Raw genomic sequence first — 24,523 nt, forward strand, 5'->3', positions numbered from 1 at the left:
TGTGTGAGAGGACGGTTTTAATTTGGACAGGATGTTCAAGACTTCTAGTACGGAAACAGAGTGGAAATTCTGCTGGAGGCATTTTTTTTTAGCCGTATTTTGTCATGGTAGGTTTCAGGAGGGGTTGTTGAAAGTTGGTGTGGGGGAGGCAGGGGGCAGGATCAGAGGGAAGGGTGTTGGAGTAGTAACAAGGGTATACTGGGGGTTGGGAGGCATCTGAGTTAAAATGAAAGATTGGTCAATTTTGGCGATTTTTTTCAGAGAAAAAGTTAGCAATTTATTTTGTTGGAGGAGGCCGTCAAGTGGTGGGGCGGGGGGCAGGGGAGGTTTGGTTTCTAACAATGTTGAACAGTTCTCTGGGTCTATTTTTGGCATGGGCGAATTGTGAATGAAAGATGGATGCCTTTTAAAAGAAAATGTGTTTCTTGGAAGTAGATCTAGCGGTTCGAAGGAGGATGAGATTGGAGAGGGAAGGGTGTCGTCTCCAAGTTCTTTCAGCCAGTCTGAGTGCATGTCTTTCATTGTTGAGGACTGAGTTAAACCATGATTTGGAAGGGATATTTTTTGAGTTTTTAGTTTGGGTGGTGCCAGTTGATCTAAAACCTCGGAGACCAGTTATATTATAGTGCTCTGTGAGTTCATTAGCATTAAGAGAGGGATGGGTGCAACTAAGTTGAGCTTGGAGTTTGGCCACCAGTACACCAGGGGGGATAAGATTATGGTCTCTGGTAGAAATTTTGGTTGTGTTGTTTTAGGTGGAGGGCGGGGCTAAGGGGGAGATCATGAACAGTATGCGGTGGTGGTCAGACCAATCGACAGGGAGGATGTTGGATAGGGATGCCAAATCATTGTTTGCAATGATGGCATCAAGAGTAGCCCCTTTAGAGTGGGTTGGGGAATGGCAGAGTTATTTGAGATCATTACTCTCAAGAAGGATATTGAGAAGTTTGATAGTAGGGTCACCGTGCAAGTTCCAGTGAAGGTTTAAGTCTCCTAGGAAGAGATTTTTAGCGCTAGAAAGTGAGGATTGACTGAATGACTGACTGAGTAAGAAGGTCAGATATATCCTCTGCGAAGGGAAGAGGTTCACCCGGAGGGTGATAGATGTTGTATAGACATATTGGAGAGCATCTTGGATCTTAAGTTCCGTTCCTAGGTTCCGTATTCAAAGGTTGCAAAGTTTGTGTTTTTGACTAGAGAGAGCTGGAGTTCACTTTTAAAGATTATTGCTAATCCACCTCTTATTCTCTTTGGTCTGTCTTTTCTGCTGCTAGAGTAACCAGGGGGGGGTAAGTAAAGAATGGGTGTTGAATGATCATTGAGCCAGTTTTCCGTGAGGACGCCGACGTCTATATCTTCACTAAGGATAGTTTTGGAAATTTTGGTTGCATGTTGAACCGCCACATGGCTGTTCACGAGCATGCAGGCCAGGGGCTTAGGGTTGTTGTTTTTTTTTGGGGGGGGGGGGGCGCACGAGTGGATGGCGGAAAGTTGAGGAGGGGGTCTGGGGAGCCGGGAGAGGAGGGGATTCTGCTGGTCCCTATAATACCAGGGATGTTGAAATGAGGAACAGCTGTATCCTTAAGTGAGGTTATTGTCAAGTAGGAGTTACAGATGTCGGATAGGTCAGTGGCGGAGTGGTCACTTAAGGTGCGAAGAGGTCTATGTGTACAGTTGTGTAGTGGTGTGATTTTCCATGGTTTGGGATTAATGGATTTTTGAGGTGAAGTGGATCAGAAGAGGCGGGTTTTGGGGATAAGGGATTTGAAGTCTTTGAAATCCTCTCTAAGCTGGGCGACTTCAGATACCAAGTAAGCAATATTGCAGTCACTGCAAAGTGTCTGAGTTAAAAGAGTGAGGTCGGACGTAGTTGAGGCAGGATGGGGGAGGTGTTTTCTGAGTTGGTCGGGGGAAGGGGTTCTGACATTCAGAGAGGGTGGGAGGTCTTGTGGGGCGAGAACGGTGCTGACGTTGTGGGAGTGGGGAAGGTCTGTGGGGGGAAGGGAGTTCCGGCAGTCAGGGGTGGAGGAAGGACGGGATAGTTAAAGAGGTAGTTGGGGCAGGAGTAGTGGAGGAGGAGTGGAGGAAGTGTGTTCGTAGTTGGTCAGGGTGAATGTCTGGTGTTGGGAGAGGGTGAGAGGCCTGGGGGTGGTAAGTGGGGTGCTGAAGCTGTGGGAGTGGGGGAGGTCTGGGGGAGAGAAGAGACAACATCAGAGTTGGGCGTGGGGGAAATTCAGTGAGGGGGGAGTAGAGGCAGGAGGGGGTGTGGTGGTACAGGCTAGGAGGGGAGGTTGGGGGGAAGGAGAGGGGTTAGCAGTGGTGCTCGGGTCAGAAGGTAACGGTCGTTGGAGAGCATGGGAGTTTGGGGGATGGTGAGTGAGTTTGAGATGTTTGGGGGATTCGGGGTTGGGTGCTGGATAGGAAGTCATAGAATAGGATCTATCCTTGAGGTTAGAGATGTCTGGGGGAAGAAGGGTATTCGCTGTCGAGGAAGGGGAGCACAGGGACATGTCTTTGGGTTGGGGAGTAGAGATGAGAGGAGTAGGTAAGGGCAACTGGTGGGACAGAATGCTGAAATGATGCTGGAAGATGTTGAGGTGGTGTTCAGAGGCTTGTATGAGGTTATTTCCAGTTTGAAGATGGAGATGTCAATATCACCGGGGAAAATAGGGGAGGGAGTAGTAGATAGTTTGAAACCGTAAGGAATATTGTTAGATTTAGTAACTGGGAGGTGGCGTAGGAAAGTGTTCTTCCATTTGGAGGGGCGCTTAGAATAGAAAACGTAGTTGGTTATTATAGGGGACGTGAGGCTGTGGTAGTTATTGACAATTAGGGTTTCGGGATGCCGGATTAGTTATTTATGCTGGGAATTTTTCTTAGCATTTTTAGAAAGATTGGGAGGGTAGAGAATGGACCAATACTTTGGGCCATGATTGGGGAGGGAGGGGTGTAAGGAGGAGAGAGCAGGGTTGGAGTGGGACATGGGAGTGTGACTAAGGTGAAGCATGATGGTCAAAAAGATGGCGTTTGTGGGGGAGAAAGGATGGAGGGTGGACTGATATAAAGCTAATAAAGGGATAACAAGGAGTTAGGGTTGGGAGGTTGAAGTAAGATGAGGGAACACACTAAAACACTATAAAAAAATAGAAAATTGTATTAACAATAAAATATGAATTATTTAATAATAAATGGATGTACACATTTAACACTAAAAACTATCAATAAAACAAATATTAATTAATACAAATTAATCAATAAATCTAAAATAATTAAATTACTTCCCACCCTATTCCGCCATAAACCCGAAACCCAGCCACAGAACTAAAAGCGCAGAATTCATATTAAACAAATTATTACATTTAATATAATTACATTCCTTCCCACCCTATTCCGCTATAAACCCACAACCCGCTATGGAAATATATAGCACAAAATTCAAATTAAAAAAATAATAATACATTTATTATAATTAAATTACATCCCACCCTATGCCCCTATAAACCCACAAATCTTTACAGAACTAAAAGTGCAAAATGTAAAGAATTTTTTTTTATAACTCCTAAAAATATTAAAACTACAAACAATCCTTATGCACAACAACATACATCACATGCATATAACATATACACTAAAATACATACCAATAATAAAAAACTATATTTTTAACAACTATATTTTTGCAAACCATATTGAAGACTTTGATATTTGTAAAATCGATATTACTTACCTGAATTCGATATTCTTAACCTCGATATTTTTGCTGTCGATATTTCTGACCCACGATATTTTGAACTTGGTATTTGTGCACCTCACATTTTATACTCGATATTCTGTCTTTGCACCATTAAATGTAGCTTAACAATGATACAATATGTCTCACAGTACCTCCGCCCTTGCCCAATTGATTTCCTGTTTGCAGAATTTAAAGAAATGGTCAACATTCGGAAACTTACCTGAGCTGGGAAGCATGTGGAGTGCGAGTGTCCTCTTGCTGATATTAAAAGGGGTGCAACCAAGAAAGGTGGTTTGATCCCTGTGTACAGCCAACTGAGAACCCATTATGGGGAATGCTTTGATAGTACAGGCATTCCAGTGTTTTAACCAAACATTATATACCCATGTGATAACACTACCCCAGGACCACCAAGACGATTATATGGATGACATAACCCCACCATGGGCGGAGTGAGGCAAGCAGACATTTTTACTCACCATATCATGCTGCAGAAGGTACTGACGGCTATAAAAAGTCTGGCGGGTGGCAGGTTCCTCAACTCTAACGAGTTAAGACACATGTATTAAAGGTTTGTCCTAAATTAATTTGAGTAGTGCACAGTGATTTATAAATTGACAACAGATATGAAGAGAAAATCTGTCTAACTATTGATTAGAAATAGGTGAATTTTCTTGCACCAGTCTTCCCTCGTTATGAGATCAGCGCACATGTACTACTAGTCTGAAGCTCAAGTGATGTTTGGTGATGTCATAGTGTGAGTGATGCATTTCGTACAGTGACAGTGACCTATTCAGCATAAGCAGTAACAACATTTGTGGACGTGATTTAAGAAACCAGGGGTATATTATCAAGGGGTTTATCTCCGCTTTTTTGGCTTTAAAAGCCAAGAAAGCGGAGATAAAATTATCTCCCTATTACCAAGCTGTCGCTAACACCAGTTAGTGACAGCTAATAGGAGATAGCGACCATCTTGGGCCCCGCTTTGCATGTCAGTGATATTTATCACTAATGACATGCAAAGTGGGCGTGCCAAGATGTTAGCGACTGGAAACAGTCGCTAACATCGCTATCTCCTATTACCAACTTTTGGAGATATTCGCGCTAAGCGCGAATATCTCCAAAAGCTAACACCTGCCCTGAGCAGTTCTTCACCATGTTATCCAATGGGAGGTGGATAACATGGCTAAGAGCATTTGCTCGATAATGCATGAATATCGCTGACTTTTCAGCGATATTCATGCATTGCGGCCGTTTTTTATCGCATTTGCGATAAACCTTGCTAATAGCAAGGTTTATCTGCGATAAAAATCGCCGATGTGCGGCGATAATTTTTGTCTCTAAACAAGTTAGAGACAAAAATTATCGCTAGTTGTTGGTAATATACCCCCCAGTATCTTGCTGCTTTCCATAGCGCCAGATTGCAGGTTGCTAGTTTCTTCTTCTTATTCAAATTTTTTATTTGATCTGTAGCTTTTTTGTCGATTTTGTTGATCAGGACTTTGTCCCAGCAGAAGATAAGATAGACATTTAATGGGCTGTTATGTTTACATAAGTAACAATTTGATGTTATAGGAGATTTTAATTAGCCCTAATATAATATGATTTTTTAATGTTACACTACTTGCTAGAACTTTATCAAATAGTTATAAAGTTAACTTATGGTAAAGGTGCAGCGAGTTGTAATGCTATTTGATGTTGGAAAGTAAACTCTTACTTGTGAGAGTCCACTGTATTAGTTGAATGATGTCAGAGAGATGATGGAATTTGTCTGTTGGCAGATTGCACTATATGTGAGATATGGGATTTTGTTTTAATGAGACTGGGAACTTTTCATGTAGTTGTTACAGCTACATGTGTCCATTACAGGTATGAAAATGGGATTAGTTTCAAAAAGAAAAAAAAAGATTTCTTTTAATTTTTTAAGAGTAGGAGGTGGTGCGTGGGACCACTACCTGCTCTTAAAAAATGTTTTTGCAAATATTCTCACAGGGGACCTCATTTTGATTGCAAAACATTCACCATACCACAGTGATTCGGTATTAGAAAGGGAAATACTAAACACGCCTCGGTGCCGAGAGAGTAGAGGGCGGCCGCCATCTTAGGAGGGGGAGTTCCACGAGCCTGGCCGGAGTTAGCGGTCCAGTGCTCGGGTGGGACAGGGCACATAAGGGCCAGCCAGACAGGGGGTCGCTGCGTTCTTCAAGCGGTGGCAGAGCTTGGGGCGCGCTTGAGGTCCCCTGCAGGGAGAGATACTTCCCTGAGAGCTGAAGGATAATTGTGATGCTAATTGTGCCGCTTGCCGATAATTTTTAAAACCAACAATTTTTTTAAACCTGTTATATTGCATTACTGCTTGTTTGCTGCACTAACCCTTTTTGTTGTCCAGGGCCCCGGCGCTTCCATACTCCTCACGGTCTTCCCTTGCTGACACTCACCGGCCTCGGTGCCGAGAGAGTAGAGGGCAGCCGCCATCTTAGGAGGGGGAGTTCCACGAGCCTGGCCGGAGTTAGCGGTCCAGTGCTCGGGTGGGACAGGGCACATAAGGCAATGTGCTTCCGGGAGCGCAGCGGACGGGCGCAGCGGGCGCGCCGGCAGCGCGCCGAAGGCGCGCCAAAGGAAAGCCCGTCTGTGCCCGTCCGTGACCGCACGGGACACGGGGCCTGCCTTCATTCCCGATCCTCCATTGGCTATTCATCCAGGTATCTATCATCTCTGTGTAAAACCTACCCCATAGACACTACTACCGCCTCTCACATCTCGGCCCTGGGTATTGCTCGTTCCCCCCCTACACCGGAGATACCCAACCCTTTATCCCCATTCCCTGGCACTTCCACGCACTCAGGCATTTCCGTCACCCTACTAAACACTAGATCGGCAGTCGCGCACCAGCAGGAGATTTTCAATCTCCTCGATAGCGACAACCCCGACATACTATGTTTAACCGAGACATGGTACCGTCCTGACTCTCAACCTAGTGTTTTGGCGGCACTTCCCCACTCTTATTCCATCTTACGAGCTGATCGACCGGATGGCAAAACCGGTGGCGGGGTTGCCCTAATTTTTCGCGACAACCTTCGGTTTCAAATATTAGCATCCCCCTCCTTACCTACAACGGACTGCCTGATTGCACGCTCTACTGTACCTAAGTCCACTGTGACCTGCGTACTAGTATATCGACCCCCTCATACCCACTCCCAGTTTATTTCTGCTTTTCAAGAGCTACTAGCCCCTCTTGTAGTTAATAATACTTCTGTTGTTGTACTTGGTGATTTTAATTTCTGGCCCAACGACCCCTCAGAAGACCCCATATCTAAGGATTTCACCTCCTTATTACTTAGTTTGAATTTTGTCCAGCATGTTCGTGCCCCAACGCACGTCCGGGGCCATACCTTAGACCAAGTATGGACTCTTAATCTACCTACTACTAACTTGTCCATTGCTCCTTGCGTGTGGTCCGATCATTACTTATTGTCCTTTTCTTTGGACCTCCGCGCTCAAAATGTCCCCCGTGGCTCTAAAACCCTGTGGGTTCGAAGCTGGAATCGTGTGGATACCCCCGCTTTCTGTGGGGCCCTAACTGCCACCTGCCCTGATCTTATTGACATTTCCCCCCAACAACAGCTGGCCACCTTAGACAGCTGGATAATCCACCTTCGGGATAAAAAGGCCCCGTTAAAGAAGGTTACTATAAATCACCACCATCATGCTAACAAGTGGTTCACCCCTGCCCTTAAAGGATTTAAGCTAACTGTTCGCCAAGCTGAACGGGCTTGGAGGCTGAAATATTGCCCTACTAGCAAAAATCACTACACTACCCTGCTAGCAGAATACAAAAAAGCTATCTTAGCGGCCAAGAAAGACTACTTCTCCCAACGCATTCTGCAAGCAGATTGCCAGCCACGTGAAATCTTTGCTACAGTCCACGAGTTAGCCCTATCAGATAGGCCTTCACCTTCGATTATACCTTCTCAGTCACTGTGCAATTCACTGAACAAGTTTTTTATTGAGAAAGTTGCGCAAATAAAAGCTCGCATTCCTCCTGCATCTAACTCTTTACCAGATTGCTCTCCGCCACAGAACACCCAGTGCCTGACTTCTATTCCGATATTAACCAGTGAGTCCCTCTCCCCGCTACTTAAGCGTGTAAAATCGGGGTCTCCTTCTGATACGTGCCCGGCCCGTATATTGGCCCAGGTGTTCTTGGCCTGTCCTGTCCCCGCTCTCACCGTTTTAAACAATACCTTCATCCTAGGTCTTGTCCCTACTGCTTTTAAATCGGCTACCATCATCCCCATTTTAAAGAAACCTGGGGCTGACCCTGCCTCCCTGGTCAACTATCGCCCCATATCCCTGCTTCCCTACTTGGGCAAGGTGGCGGAGACGCATGTGTCTCAAATCCTGAGCACCTTTGTTGAGGACAGTAATTACCTGGCCCCATGTCAAGCTGGTTTCCGACCTCGACACTCCACCGAGAAGGTGGTGATTTCGGTCATGGACCAACTTAGGGAAGGACTCGACGCAAACACCCCCAAGATTCTGGTCCTTTTGGACCTCTCCGCCGCCTTTGACACCGTGGACCATAACATCTTGTTGTCACGGGTCAGGGCGGCGGGGATCGGGGGGCTTGCATTTGCCTGGGTCGAGTCGTTCCTGAAGGATCGTAATCAGACAGTCCATCTCGGCACCTTCTCGGCTTCTCCACGTACTGTCACCTGTGGTGTTCCTCAGGGTTCTGCTCTCTCCCCTTTACTTTTTAATCTTTACATTTTCCCCCTGGTTTTTGCTTTACAGAATATGGAGGTCACTGTATATAACTATGCAGATGATCTCCAACTTATTTTTGACCTTTCCTCCCCCTCAGGGGTTGGCAGTTTCCAGTCCGTCATGCTATTTATCCGAGACTGGATGAACACCAACCAGTTAAAACTTAATCCGGATAAAACGGAACTTGTGGCGACGGGCGGCGCTGCCAATCCCTGGTCCTCTTCTTTCTGGCCCTCCTCACTTGGACCCCCTCCTTCCCCTTCTTGTTCAGTTAAAACCCTTGGGATCATTCTCAACAACCAATTAACCCTTCATTCACACATTAATTCGGTGGTTTCTTCTTGTTTCTTTACACTTCGACTCATCCGGAAAATTGCCAGGTTTTTTTCCACTACTGCTCTAAAGCTAATTCTGATGGCCATGGTCCTGTCAAAGATTGACTATGGAAACATCATTTACAATGGAGCCCCTGCATATGCCTTGCAGCGCCTACAGTTAATACAAAACCAGGCGGCCCGCCTGGTTTTTGGCCTGTCTAAGTCCCATCACTCGACTCCCCTACTCAAGAGCTTACATTGGCTCCCTATAAAAGAACGAGCCAGGTTTAAGCTGGGGTGTTTGACTTTTCAAGCACGAGCGGGTACAGCCCCAGCCTTCATTAATTCGGCTATTTCTCTCTATGTTCCTTCTAGAGACCTCCGCTCCTCTAGCTTAGCCTTACTAACAACGCCCCGGTTCAAAAAGAAGCGGGCAGGAGGGCAGAAGTTTGCTGTGCTCGCTCCCACCTTCTGGAATGGCCTCCCACTGTCCTTAAGACTCTCTTCCTCCTACATGGAGTTCCGGAGGTCACTAAAAACATTTTTATTCCAGCAGGCTTTTGGCACTTAGCTATCCTATCATCTCTAGCTCTTTTATTTTTTTTCTTTTAGGGACCTCACCAGCGCCATGAAACTGACTCAGTGTACGTGCGCTTTATAAGTTCTTTTTTAAATTAAAATTTTAAATTAAATTTGCTAATACCGAATCGCAAACCCAATTTGCAATTCAGTAATAGATTACTGAATTTCAAATTGGGCCTTTGTACATTAAAAAATGTCATTTGAAAGTCGCAAACGTATTCTGTGATTGGGGAAGTTTGCGACCTCACAAACGCTTTGTACATCTGGCCCTAAGTGGTTACACAAGTAGCTGTTCTGTTTAAAGGTTCATTGTCATACACAAGGTTTACTTGAAAAGAATGTAAGATCGTATGTGACAATTTGATACGAAACTTACATGGCCAGTCCTGTCCCACACTGGCTCCTGCCCTACACAAAGAATGAGACAGCATTTGCCTTCCTGGAGAAAGTGGCCACCTCCAGCATAAAGTTTCTGGGATGGAAGCAGCTACTATTGGCCAGTCATAGACCAGCACATTGCAGGGTCCATAACTGGATCAGTGTTCTTCTTTGGCTTAGAGCCTGAATTATTGTGTATGTTTGAGCAAAAAACTGAACCTGTCAGTCCACACCATGAGAAACTCATACAAGTAAATCAGAGGAGGTGTTGTATTTACTCTTGTTAAATGTTGTATTTACACTTGTTAATGTGACTAACTAAAGTTAACTTACAGTATTTACCTTTCTCCTGTCATTATAGTTCTCTAGAGTTCCTGGAGGGCATCTAATTGTTTGAAAGGCAACTAACCACTGCATTAAGGGCAGAACATTCTGCAAAATCTAAACTCCCTAATAATCTGGCCGCAAGATAAGACCAACCAGTGCCATGGGCACGTCCCTGCCCCCCAATACTTAACACATTGGGAATGTTTCAGCAATATTCCAATCAGTGTTGGGCACATTTAAACTGAGTCTCCCAAACAGCCAGCCAAATTCAACTCCAACAATTGACTCTAAATTGGTAAAACTGCAGTATTGCGCCGATCAAAATTGAAATAAATCAGAGCAAACTAGAGAAGTTGACGGCTCTGCTGAGACCACTACCATCTTGACCAAAGGCAGAATTTGAGAGACATTGGTGTGACACAATTTGCAACAGCAACAAACCGGATAGAGATACCAAGCTATGGTTCACCTAACATAACCCCTCTTCAGACCAATGTTCACAAGTTTTGCAGTAACTCACTGTCCAATATTGCTTACGGCATGAGACAAAAAAAAAATCAAACGCTGTGAAAAAGCCTGAGCTTGTAGTGGTAGATTCACCGCCCTCCTTAACAAAGAATCTATTGCCTTTGGCAAACAAATCTGCAAATACAATGTCAACAAGCAACAGACTAAACAGAGGGGGACTTTGCTGCAGTAGAAAGACAAGGACAGTAGAAGCACAATGATAAATTGAAAACAACGCTTAAGTCGTACATTTAAAGAAACAATCACATTCATACACCAATCATGTTGAGAGCTGTGATCCAACATCTTCAGAGGAGCGTGATATTGGATCAACCCAATTCTCACCCACCTCCATCAAGATCTACTGGTTGAGATGGAAAAAGCATTAACTTTTATCATGAACACAGCCAACAAGACCCCATAATGGGGAGAAAGAGCCAAATCAACAGAAACAAGAGTGGCAGGGACCTCCTGTAACTAAATACATTCCAATCTGTCGGTCACAGCAATGCATCCTTTTCATAAGACACAAAAAGACTACAAAAATAGTGCAACAAATCTCCATCAAAACACCACAGCTCTACTCTCCCTCACTATCAATCCATCACATTGCGCTACCTAAATCTGTAGAAGAGCCTAATCCTCATCCCCTAAACATGGATAGGCCCACTTGTGCATGTCCTCAAGCTTCTTGAGGGAAGGAGTACCTCAAGCACCCAGCAAGATTAGCACACCAATCCTTATTGCTCTGGCAGCTCCAAATTGTCATTTACATTCTCCACTATCCTGCCAGTGGTTTCCTTTTTTTGCCTCACACAAGGGCCAGATCACTATTGTCCCTAGTGCATTCTACATTGCTGCATTATGTATTCCCACTTATAGGGGCAGCCTCCCCACTGATAGACCTGCTGTTCCACCAATTCAAGTCTTTTTACCCAGAGGTCACATTTTGAGGCATATCAGATCCTTATTTCTTGCCCATATACTTTTTTTGCTATTATCAGCCCCATGGTGGTGAGAGTTCTGTGTGTGTGGGGTGTGTTCAATCTCTCCAAATGTTGAGTACCTCTATCCTGGGAGACAGTTTTGCCTGGGATTCAGTAAAATAGCTCTGGCACACCCATGCAGCCTTCAGTAGCTGGTTAGCATTGGGCAGCCCCATTGTGTGTGAAGAGAGGTTCCTAATCAGCTGCATCCCTGGCACAGAAATCTGACCCTATTTTGCCCATCTTACACAACCTAGCTTTTGTTTAGTAGGATGGATGTAGAAAGAGCAACTGGACCAGGCAAAAGCTAGCCCAGATCACTATTTCTCGAGGGTGCTAAGTGCCTACTCCCACCGCCCTCTTTAGCTTCTCTACGGCATTTCATTAATTGTTGAGCAGCTATAAGCAAGTTAGATGGTGTCTTGGTAAGGCGTTCTGACAGCGAGATGGTCTTTCAGCGGGGATGCCTTTGCAACCTATGGTCCCACCACTATGTGAGTCGACATCGCATGGTGTGACGTGACTGGAACTAGAAAAATACCTCTGTCTCAGCCACCTGGCAGTCCTCCCCAGGGACAACTCCAGTTCATCAGCCTCCCATCCTGGCAGAAGCTACCAATTTTCGGATTCATATCTAGTCCCATCCCTCAGATCTCTGCATTTTCTGCACTTCAGTCTGTGCCATACTGTCCCATACCAGGGTTTGATTCACTATGCCTTATCCCATACAATTATCTAGTGGTCTCCTTCCGTGATCGAATCATGGACTCTGTATGACACTTTAGCTCTGCCATTGTCTTGGGTCCATACATAGCTCTTAGATAACCCTTATTTCCCAGAATGCCTGTATCTACTTTTAGGAATGGCTCATTGCAATGCATAATAGTATTTCAAGCTATCCAGTAGCGCAATTCCACTGTCATAGACTCCCCTCGTGAGTTTGACATGGCTGTCTGCACCTCCCCTCCATCACACAGTAGCATTGGGATTTCTGCCTCCAGCTTTCTTTTTTCTCTTTGTTGTCATAGAATAGGATAAAACAGTATGGATCATGTGTCAAAGTGAATACAAAACACTTCCTACATCAATTTCTGTGCACACTCCCCTGACCCCCCTAAATCTTCAACCCTCCCGTTCCCGCTCGGGAAAACTGCATGACTGTATGATATGACTCACTCAGCTGGGCCCTTTTCCCCTATACAGTTGCCCCTACAAACGCGTCAGGTAGGTATGTCATCGCCGGAGTCTTGAAGATATTGACCTTTGACCCCCTCTTTCCCAGGCGTCAAGTAGGTATGTCCTAGCCGGAGTGTGGAAGACCTTGACCTTTGACCCACTCTTTCCCATACTTTCCGGTAGGTCTGTCCTCGCCGGAGAGTCGAAGACCTTGACCTTTGACCCTCTCTTTCCCACAGTTTCCGGTAGGTATGTCCTCTCCAGAGTGTCTAAGACCTTGACCTTTGACCCACTCTTTCCCACCCGTCAGGTAGGTATGTCCTCGCCGGAGTGTCATAGACCTTGACCTTTGACCCATTCTTTCCCATGCGTCAGGTAGGTATGTCCTCACCGGAGTGTTGAACACCTTGGCCTTTGACATCCTCTTTCCCAAGCGTCAGGTAGGTATGTCCTCGACGGACTGTTGAAGACCTTGCCTTTGACCCCCCTCTTTCCCACGCGTCAGGTAGGAATGTCCGCGCCGGAGTGTCGAAGACCTTGACCTTGACCCCCTCTTTCCCATGCATCAGGTAGCTATGTACTCGCCGAAGTGTTTAAGACCTTGACCCTTGACCCCTCTTTCCCACGCTTGAGGTAGGTATGCCCTCTCCCGAGTGTTGAAGACCTTGATCTTTGACCCCCTCTTTCCCAAGCATCAGGTGGCTATGTCCTCGCTGGAGTGGAAAAGACCTTGACCTTTTCCCCCTCTTTCCCTTGTGTCAGGTAGCTATGTCTTCCCCGGAGTGTTGAAGACCTAGACATTTGACTCCCTCATTCCCATGCGTCAGGTGTCCTTGCCGGAGTGTCGAAGACCTTGACCTTTGACCCCCTCTTTCCCACGCGTCAGGTAGGTATGTCCTAGTCAGAGTGTTGAAGACCTTGACCTTTGACCCACTCTTTTCCACACTTTCCGGTAGGTATGTGCTCTCCGGAGTGTCGAAGACCTTGACCTTTGACCCACTCTTTCCCACACTTTCCGGTAGGTATGTCCTCGCCGGAGTCTCGAATTCCTTGACCTTTGACCCACTCTTTCCCACGGTCAGGTAGGTATGTCCTCACCGGAGTGTCGAAGAACTTGACCTTTGAGCCATTCTTTCCCACGCGTCAGGTAGGTATGTCCTCGCCTGAGTTATGAAGACCTTGACCTTTTACACCGTCTTTCCCTCGCGTCAGGGAGGGATGTCCTATCCAGAGTGTTGAAGACCTTCACCTTTTACCCCCTATTTCCCACGCATCAAGTATGTATGTCCTAGCCGGAGTTTCGAAGACCTTGACCTTTTACCCCCTCTTTCCCACGCGTCAGGTAGGTATGTCCTCGCCGGAGTGTCGAAGTCGTTGACTTTTGAGGCACTCTTTGCCACGCGCCAGGTAGGTATGTCCTCTCCGTAGTGTTGAAGACCTTGACCTTTGACCCACTCTTTCCAACACTTTCCGGTAGGTATGTCCTTGCAGGAGTGTCAAAGAACTTGACCTTTTACCCCCTCTTTCCCAGGCGTCAGGTAGGTATGTCCTCTCTGGAGTGTTGGAGACCTTGACCTTTTACCTCCTCTTTCCCACGTGTCAAGTATGTATGCCCTCGCCGGAGTGTCGAAGACCTTGACCTCTGACCCACTCTTTGCCAAGCGTCAGATAGGTATGTCCTCGCCGGAGTGTCGAAGACCTTGACCTTTGACCCCCTCTTTCCCATGCATCAGATAGGTATGTCCTCGCCGGAGTGTTGAAGACCTTGACCTTTGACCCACTCTTTCCCACACATCAGGTAGGTATATCCTCACCGGAGTGATGAGAACCTTGACCTTTGACCCACTCTTTCCAACACTTTCCGGTAGGTAAGTCCGTGCCAGAGTGTCAGAGACCTTGACCTTTGAACCACTCTTTCTCACACTTTCGGGTAGGTATGTCCTCGCCGGAGTGTCGAAGACATTGACCTTTGACCCACTCTTTCCCACACTTTCCAGTAGGTATGTCCACGCCGGAAGGTCGCAGACCTTGACCTTTGAACCACTCTTTCCAACATTTTCCAGTAGGTATGTCCTCGCCAGAGTATCGAATACCATGACCTTTGTCCCCCGCTTTCCCACGTGTCAGGTAGGTATGTCCTCGCCGGAGTGATGAAGACCTTGACCTTTTACCCCCTCTTCCCTACGCGTCAGGTAGATATGTCTTCGCCGGAGTGTTGAAGACCTTGACCGTTGACCCCTCTTTCCCAAGCGTCAGGTAGGTGCGTCCTCTCCAGAGTGTAAAAGACCTTGTCCTTTTATCCCCCCTTTCCCACGCATCAGGTAGGTATGTCCTCGGCGGAGTGTTGAAGACCTTGACCTTTGACCCCCTCTTTCCCACGCATGAGGTAGGTATGTTGTTGCCGGAGTGTTGAAGACCTTGACCTTTGACTCATTCTTTCCCACGTGTCAGGTAGGTATGTCCTTGCCGGAGTGTCAAAGACCTTGACCTTTGAACCACTCTTTCCAACACGTTCTGCTACGTATGTCCTTGCTGGAGTGTCGAAGACCTTGACCGTCGACCCACTTTTTACAAAATTTTCCGGTAGGTATGTCTTCGCCATTGTGTCGAAGATCTTGACCTTTGACCCCCTCTTTACAACTCATCAGGTAGGTATGTCCTCATGGGAGTGTCGAAGACATTCACCTTTGACCAACTCGTTCCCATGCGTCAGGTAGGTATATCCTCGCCGGAGTGTTGAAGACCTTGACTATGAACCACTCTTTCCAATACTTTCCGCTAGGTATGTCCTCGCCGGAGTGTCGAAGACTTTACCTTTGACCCACTTTTTCCAAAATTTTCCGGTAGATATGTCCTCCCCAGAGTGCTGAAGACCTTGACCTTTGACCCCCTTTTTTCCAAGCATCAGGTAGGAATGTCCACGTCAGAGTGTCAAAGACCTTGACCATTGACCCCCTCTTTCCCATGCGTCAGGTAGGTGTGTCCCCTCCCGAGTGTTGAGGACCTTGATCTTTAACCCCCTCTTTCCCACGTGTCAGGTAGGTATGTCCTCTCCCGAGTGTTGAGGACCTTGATCTTTGACCCCCTCTTTCCCATGCGTCAGGTAGGTATGTCCTCTCCGGAGTGTTGAAGACCTTGATCTTTTACCATCTCTTTCCCACGCGTCACGTAGGTATGTCCTCGCCGGAGTGTTGAGGACCTTGACCTTTGACCCACAATTTCCAACACTTTCTGGTAGGTATGTCCTCCCCAGAGTGTCAAAGACCTTGACATTTGACCCTCTCTTTCCCACACTTTCTGGTAGGTATGTCCTCGCCGGAGTGTCGAAGACATTGACCTTTGACCCACTCTTTCCCACACTTTCCTGTAGGTATGTCCTTGCCGGAGTGTTGAAGACCTTGACCTTTGACCCACTCTTTCCAACACTTTCCGGTAGGTATGTCCTCGCCGGAGTATTGAAGACCATGACCCTTTACCCCCTGTTTCCTACGTGTCAGGTAGGTATGTCCTTGCTGAATTGTTGAAGACCTTGACCTTTTACCCCCCCTTTTCCACGCATCAGGTAGGTATGTCCTCATCTGAGTGTTGAAGAACTTGACCTTTGACCCACTCTTTCCCACGTGTCAGGTAGGTATGTCCTCGCCGGAGTCTTGAAGACCTTGACCTTTGACCCCCCTCTTTCCCACGCGTCAGATAGGTATATTCTCACCGGATACTTGAAGACCTTGACCTTTGAACCCTCTTTCCCACGCGTCAGGTAGGTATGTCCTCTCCGGAGTGTTGAAGACTTTGAACTTTTACCCACCCTTTCCCACGCATCAAGAAGTTATATCCTCACCTGAGTGTTGAAGAACTTGACCTTTGAGCCCCTCTTTCCCACGTGTCAGGTAAGTATGTCCTCGCCAGAGTCTTGAAGACCTTGACTTTGACCCCCTTTTTCCCAGGCATCAGGTAGGCATGTTCTCGCCGCAGTGTCGAAGCCTTTGACCCGCTCTTTCCAAAACTTTCCGGTAGGTATGTCCTCGCCAGAGTATTGAAGACCATAACCCTTTATCCCCTGTTTCCTACGCGTCAGGTATGTATGTCCTTGCCGAATTGTTGAAAACCTTGACCATTGACGCCCTCTTTCCCACGCATCAGGTAGGTATGTCCTCTCTGGAGTGTTGAAGATCTTGACCTTTTACCCCCCCTTTCCCACACATCAGGTAGGTATGTCCTCACCTGAGTGTTGAAGAATTTAACCTTTGACCCCCTCTTTCCCACGGGTCAGGTAAATATGTCCTCGCCGGAATGTCGAAGACCTTTACTTTTGACCCAATCTTTCCCACGTGTCAGGTATGTATGTCCTCGCCGGAGTCTTGAAGACCTTGACCTTTGACACCCTCTTTCCCAGGCATCAGGTAGGTATGTTCTCGCCAGAGTGTCTAAGACCTTGACATTTAACCCACTCTTTCCCACACTTTCCGGTAGGGATGTACTCACCGGAGTGTAGAAGCATTTGACCCACTCTTTCCAACCTGTCAGGTAGGTATGTCCTCTCCGGAATGTTGAAGACCTTGACCTTTGAACCACTCTTTCACACGCATTTGGTAGATATGTCCTCGCCAGAGTGTTTATTACCTTGACCTTTGACCCACACTTTCCCACACGTCAGATCGATGTGTCCTTGCCAAAGTGTCGAATACCTTGACCTTTGACCCACTCTTTCCAAAGTGTCAGGTAGGTATGTCCTCGCCGGAGTGTCGAAGACCTTGACCTTTGACCCCCTCTTTCCCACACGTTAGGTAGGTATGTTCTCGCCGGAGTATCGAAGACCTTGACCTTTGACCCCCTCTTTCCCACGCGTCAGTTAGGTTTATCCTCCCCGGATTCTTGAAGAACTTGACCTTTGACCCCTTCTTTCCCACACGTCAGGTAGGTATGTCCTCTCTGGAGTGTTGAAGATCTTGACCTTTTACCCCCCCTTTCCCACGCATCAGGTAGGTATGTCCTCACCTGAGTGTTGAAGAACTTGACCTTTGAGCCTCTCTTTCCCACGTGTCAGGTAAGTATGTCCTCGCCGGAGTGTCGAAGACCTTTACTTTTGAACCACTCTTTCCCACGCGTCAGGTAGGTATGTCCTTGCCGGAGTCTTGAAGACCTCGACCTTTGACACCCTCTTTTCCAGGCATTAGGTAGGTATGTTCTTCTTGCCAGAGTGTCGAAGTCCTTGACATTTGACCCACTCTTTCCAACCTGTCAGGTAGGTATGTCCTCGCCGGTGTGTTGAAGACCTTGACCTATGAACCACTCTTTCACACGCGTTCGGTAGATATGTCATCGCCAGAGTGTTGATTACCTTGACCTTTGACCCACACTTTCCCACACGTCAGGTCGATGTGTCCTTGCTAGAGTGTCGAAGACCTTGACCTTTGACCCACTCTTTCCCACGTGTCAGGTAGGTATGTCCTCGCCGGAGTGTCGAAGACCTTTACCTTTGACCCCCTCTTTACCACGCGTCAGGTAGGTATGTTCTCGCCGGAGTATGGAAGACCTTGATCTTTGACCCCCTTTTTTCCAAGCGTCAGGTAGGTATGGTCTAGCCCGAGTGTCAAATACCTTGACCTTTGGCCCCCTCTTTCCCACGCGTCAGGTAGGTATGTCCTCTCCCGAGTGTTTAAGACCTTTATCTTTGACCCCCTCTTAACCCCGCGTCAGGTAGGTATGTCCTCGCCAGAGTGTTGAAGACCTTGACCTTTGATCCCCTCTTTCCCACGTGTCCGGTACCTATGTCCTCGCCAGAGTTTTGAAGACTTGACCTTTGACCCCCCTCTTTCCCACGCATTAGGTAGGTATGTCCTCGCTGGAGAGTTGAAGACCTTCACCTTTGACCCACTCTTTCCCATGCGTCAGGTAGGTATGTCTTCGCCAGAGTGTTGAAGACATAACCCTTATACCCCCTCTTTCCCAAGCGTCAGGTAGATATCTCTTCTCTGGAGTTTTGAAGACCTTGACCTTTGACCCCCTTTTCCCACGCGTCAGGTAGGTATGTCCTCGCCGGAGTGTCAAAGACCTTGACCTTTTACCCCCTCTTTCCCACGCGTCAGGTAGGTATGTCCTCGACGGAGTGTTGAATCCTTTGACCCACTCTTTCCCACCCGTCAAGTAGGTATGTCCGCGCCGGAGTGTCGAAGAACTTGACCTTTGACACACTCTTTCCCATGTGTCAGGTAGGTAAGTCCTCGCCGGAGCGTCGATTACCTTGACCTTTGACCCACACTTTCCCACGCGTCAGGTAGGTATGTCCTCACCGGAGTGTCAAAGACCTTGACCTTTGACCCCCTCTTTCCCACGCGTCAGGTAGGTATGTCCTCGACGGAGTGTCGAATCCTTTGACCCACTCTTTCCCACCCGTCAGGTAGGTAAGTCCTCGCCGGAGCGTCGATTACCTTGACCTTTGACCCACACTTTCCCATGTGTCAGGTAGGTATGTCCTCGCTAGAGTGTTGAAGACCTTGACCTTTGACCCACTCTCCCACGCATCAGGTAGGTATGCCCTCGCCTGAGTTCGAAGAGCTTGACCTTTGACCCCCTCTTTCTCACGCGTCAGGTAGGTTATGTCCTCGATGGAGTGTCGAATCCTTTGACCCACACTTTCCCACGTGTCAGGTAGGTATGTCCTCGCCGGTGTGTCGAGGACCTAGACCTTTGACACACTCTTTCCCACGTGTCAGGTAGGTATGTCCTCGCCGGAGCGTCAATTACCTTGACATTTGACCCACTCTTTCCCACGTGACAGGTAGGTATGTCCTCGCCGGAGTCTTGAAGACCTTGTCCTTTGACCCCCTCTTTCACAGGCATCAGGTAGGTATGTCTTCGCCAGAGTGTTGAGGACCTTGACCTTTGGCCCTTTCCTTTCCCACACTTTCCGGTAGGTATGTCCTCGCCGGAGTGTCAAAGCCTTTGAACCACTCTTTACAACCTGTCAGGTAGGTATGTCCTCGCCGGAGTGTCGAAGACCTTGAATTTTAAATCACTCTTTTCCACGCGTCAAGTAGGTATGCCCTCACTGGAGTGTCGATTACCTTGACCTTTGACCCACACTTTCCAATGCGTCAGGTCGATATGTCCTCGCTAGAGTGTCGAAGACATTGACCTTTGACCCACTCTTTCCCACGCGTCAGGTAGGTATGTCCTTGCCGGAGTATCGAAGACCTTGACCTTTGACCCCCTCTTTCCCAAGCGTCAGGTAGGTATGTCCTCGCCGGAGTATTGAGGACCTTGACCTTTGACCCACTATTTCCATCACTATCTGGTAGGTATGTCCTTGCCAGAGTGTCAAAGACCTTGACCTTTCACCCACTCTTTCCAGTAGGTATGTCCTCGCCGGAGTGTCGAAGACATTGACCTTTGACCCCTTCTTTCCCCCTCTTTCCGGTAGGTATGTCCTTGCCGGAGTGTCGAAGACCTTGACCTTTGACCCACTCTATCCAACACTTTCCGGTAGGTATGCCCTCGCCAGAGTATTGAAGACCATGACGCTTACCCCCTCTTCTTCTACGCGTAAGGTAGGTATGTCCTCGCCGGAGTGTTGAATTCCTTGACCTTTGACCCCCTCTTTCCCACGCGTCAGGTAGGTATGTCCTCTCTGGAGTGATGAAGACTTTGACCTTTTACCCCCCTTTCCCACACATCAGGTAGGTATGTCCTCACCTGAGTGTTGAAGAACTTGACCTTTGAGCACCTCTTTACCACATGTCAGGTAAGTATGTCCTCGCCGGAGTGTCGAAGACCTTTACTTTTGAACCACTCTTTCCCACACGTCAGGTATGTATGTCCTCTCTGGAGTCTTGAAGACCTTGACCTTTGACCCCCTCTTTCCCACGCGTCAATTAGGTAAGTCCTCGCCGGATTCTTGAAGACCTTGACCTTTGACCCCCTCTTTCCCATGCATCAGGTAGCTATGTTCTCGCCAGAGTATCGACGACCTTGACCTTTGACCCACTCTTTCCCACACTTTCCGGTAGGTATGTCCTCGCCGGAGTGTCAAAGCCTTTGTCTCACCCTTTCCAACCAGTCAGAAAGGTATGTCCTCGCCGGAGTGTTGAATCCTTCGACCCCCTCTTTCCCACGTGTCAGGTAGGTATGTCCTCTCCCGAGTGTTGAGGACCTTGATCTTTGACCCCCTCTTTCCCATGCGTCAGGTAGGTATGTCCTCTCCGGAGTGTTGAAGACCTTGATCTTGTACCATCTCTTTCCCACGCGTCAGGTAGGTATGTCCTCGCCGGAGTGTTGAGGACCTTGACCTTTGACCCACTATTTCCAACACTTTCTGGTAGGTATGTCCTCGCCAGAGTGTCAAAGACCTTGACCTTTGACCCACTCTTTCCCACTCTTTCCTGTAGGTATGTCCTCACCGGAGTGTCGAAGACATTGACCTTTGACCCACTCTTTCCCACACTTTCCTGTAGGTATGTCCTTGCCGGAGTGTTGAAGACCTTGACCTTTGACCCACTCTTTCCAACACTTTCCGGTAGGTATGTCCTCGCCGGAGTATTGAAGACCATGACCCTTTACGCCCTGTTTCCTACGCGTCAGGTAGGTATGTCCTTGCCGAATTGTTGTAGACCTTGACCTTTTACCCCCCCCTTTCCCACGCATCAGGTAGGTATGTCCTCACCTGAGCGTTGAAGAACTTGACCTTTGACCCCCTCTTTCCCTCGCGTCAGGTAAGTATGTCCTCGCCTGAATGTCGAAGACCTTTACTTTTGACCCACTCTTTCCCACGTGTCAGGTAGGTATATCCTCACCGGATAATTGAAGACCTTGACCTTTAAACCCTCTTTCCCACACGTCAGGTAGGTATGTCCTCACCGGATACTTGAAGACCTTGACCTTTGAACCCTCTTTCCCACACGTCAGGTAGGTATGTCCTCGCCGGAGTGTCGAAGCCTTTGACCCACCCTTTCCAGCCAGTCAGGTAGGTATGTCGTCACCGGAGTGTTGAATCCTTTGACCCACTCTTTCCCACCCGTCAGGTAGGTATGTCCTCGCCGGAGTGTCGAAGACCTTGACCTTTGACCCACTCTTTCCCATGCGTCAGGTAGGTATGTCCTCGCCGGGGTGTCGAAGACCTTGACCTTTGACACACTCTTTCCCAAGCGTTCGGTAGGCATGTCCTCACCAGAGTGTGGATTACTTTGACCATTGACCCACTCTTTCCCCCCTGTCAGGTAGGTATGTCCTCGCCGGAGTGTCAAAGATCTTGACCTTTAACCCCCTCTTTCCCATGCGTCAGTTAGTTATGTTCTCGCCGGAGTATCGAAGACCTTGACCTTTGACGCCCTCTTCCCCAAGTGTCAGGTAGGTATGGTCTTGCCCGAGTGTCAAAGACCTTGACCTTTGGCACCCTCTTTCCCACGCGTCAGGTAGTTATGTCCTCTCCCCAGTGCTGAAGACCTTGATCTTTGACCTCCTCTTTCCCCCGCGTCAGGTAGGTATGTCCTCGCCAGAGTGTTGAAGACTTGACCTTTGACCCCCTCTTTCCCACGCGTTACGTAGGTATGTCCTCGCTGGAGTGTTGAAGACCTTGACCTTTGACCCACTCTTTCCCATGCAACAGATACGTATGTCCTCGCCGGAGTCTTGAAGACCTTGACCTTTGACCCTCTCTTTCCCAGGCATCAGGTAGGTATGTCCTTGCCAGAGTGTCGAAGACCTTGACCTTTGACCCACTCTTTCCCACACTTTCCGGTAGGTATATCCTCGCCGGAGTGTCAAAGCCTTTGAACCACTCTTTCCAACCTGTCAGGTAGGTATGTCCTCGACGAAGTGTCGGAGACCTTGACCTTTGAATCACTCTTTTCCACGCGTCAGGTAGGTATCTCCTCACTGGAGTTTCGATTACCTTGACCTTTGACCCACACTTTCCCACGCGTCAGGTCAATATGTCCGCGCTAGAGTGTCGAAGATATTGATCTTTGACCCACACTTTCCCACGCGTCAGGTAGGTATGTCCTTGCCGGAGTATCGAAGACCTTGACCTTTGACCCCCTCTTTCCCAAGCGTCAGGTAGGTATGTCCTCGCCGGAGTGTTGAGGACCTTAACCTTTGACCCACTATTTCCAACACTTTCTGGTAGGTATGTCCTCGCCAGAGTGTCAAAGACCTTGACCTTTGACCCACTCTTTCCCACACTTTCCAGTAGGTATGTCCACGCCAGAGTGTCGAAGACATTGACCTTTGACCCCTTCTTTCCCCCACTGTCCGGTAGGTATGTCCTTGCCAGAGTGCCGGAGACCTTGACCTATGACCCACTCTATTCAACACTTTCCGGTAGGTATGTCCTCGCCAAAGTATTGAAGACCATGACCCTTTACCCCCTCTTTCCTAAGCGTCAGGTAGGTATGTCCTCGCCGGAGTGTTGAAGACCTTGACCTTTGACACCCTCTTTCCAACGCGTCAGGTAGGTATTTCCTCTCCGGAGTGTTGAAGACCTTGACCTTTGAGCCTCTCTTTCCCACGTTTCAGGTAAGTATGTCCTCGCCGGAGTGTCGAAGACCTTTAACTTTTGGACCACTCTTTCCCATGGTCAGGTATGTGTGTCCTCTCCGGAGTCTTGAAGACCTTTACCTTTGACCCCCTCTTTCCCACGCGTCAGTTAGGTAAGTCCTCGCCGGATTCTTGAAGACCTTGACCTTTGACCCACTCTTTCCCAGGCATCAGGTAGGTATGTTCTTGCTAGAGTGTCGATGACCTTGACCTTTGACCCACTCTTTCCCACACTTTCCGTAGGTATGTCCTCGCCGGAGTGTCGAAGCCTTTGACCCAACCTTTCCAACCAGTCAGGTAGGTATGTCCTTGCCGGAGTGTTGAAGACCTTGACCTTTGAACCACTCTTTCCCAAGCGTTCGATAGGTATGTCCTCACCAGAGTGTTGATTACTTTGACCATTGACCCACTCTTTCCCACGTGTCAGGTAGGTATGTCCTCGCCGGAGTGTCGACGACCTTGACCTTTAACCCCCTCTTTCCCACGCGTCAGTTAGGTATGTTCTCGCCGGAGTATTGAAGACCTTGACATTTGACCCCCTCTTCCCCAAGCGTCAGGTAGGTATGGTCTTGCCCGAGTGTCAAAGACCTTGAACTTTGGCCCCCTCTTTCCCACGCGTCAGGTAGGTATGTCCTCTCCCCAGTGCTGAAGACCTTGATCTTTGACCCCCTCTTTCCCACGCGTCAGGTAGGTATGTCCTCGCCAGAGTGTTGAAGACTTGACCTTTGACCCCCTCTTTCCCACGCGTCAGGTAGGTATGTCCTTGCTGGAGTATTGAAGACCTTGACCTTTGACCCACTCTTTCCCATGCAACACTTAGGTATGTCCTCGCCGGAGAATTGAAGACCTTGACCTTTGACCCCCTCTTTCACATGCATCAGGTAGGTATGTCCTCGCCAGAATGTCGAAGACCTTGACCGTTGACCCACTCTTTCCCACACTTTCCGGTAGGTATTTCCTCGCCAGAGTGTCAAAGCCTTTGAACCACTCTTTCCAACCTGTCAGGTAGGTATGTCCTCGACGAAGTGTCGGAGACCTTGACCTTTGAATCACTCTTTTCCACGCGTCAGGTAGGTATCTCCTCACTGGAGTTTCGATTACCTTGACCTTTGACCCACACTTTTCCACGCGTCAGGTCGATATGTCCGCGCTAGAGTGTCGAAGATATTGACCTTTGACCCACACTTTCCCACGCGTCAGGTAGGTATGTATTTGCCGGA

This window comes from Lissotriton helveticus, chromosome 2_2 (assembly GCF_964261635.1).
Source record: "Lissotriton helveticus chromosome 2_2, aLisHel1.1, whole genome shotgun sequence".
Lineage (NCBI taxonomy): Eukaryota > Metazoa > Chordata > Amphibia > Caudata > Salamandridae > Lissotriton > Lissotriton helveticus.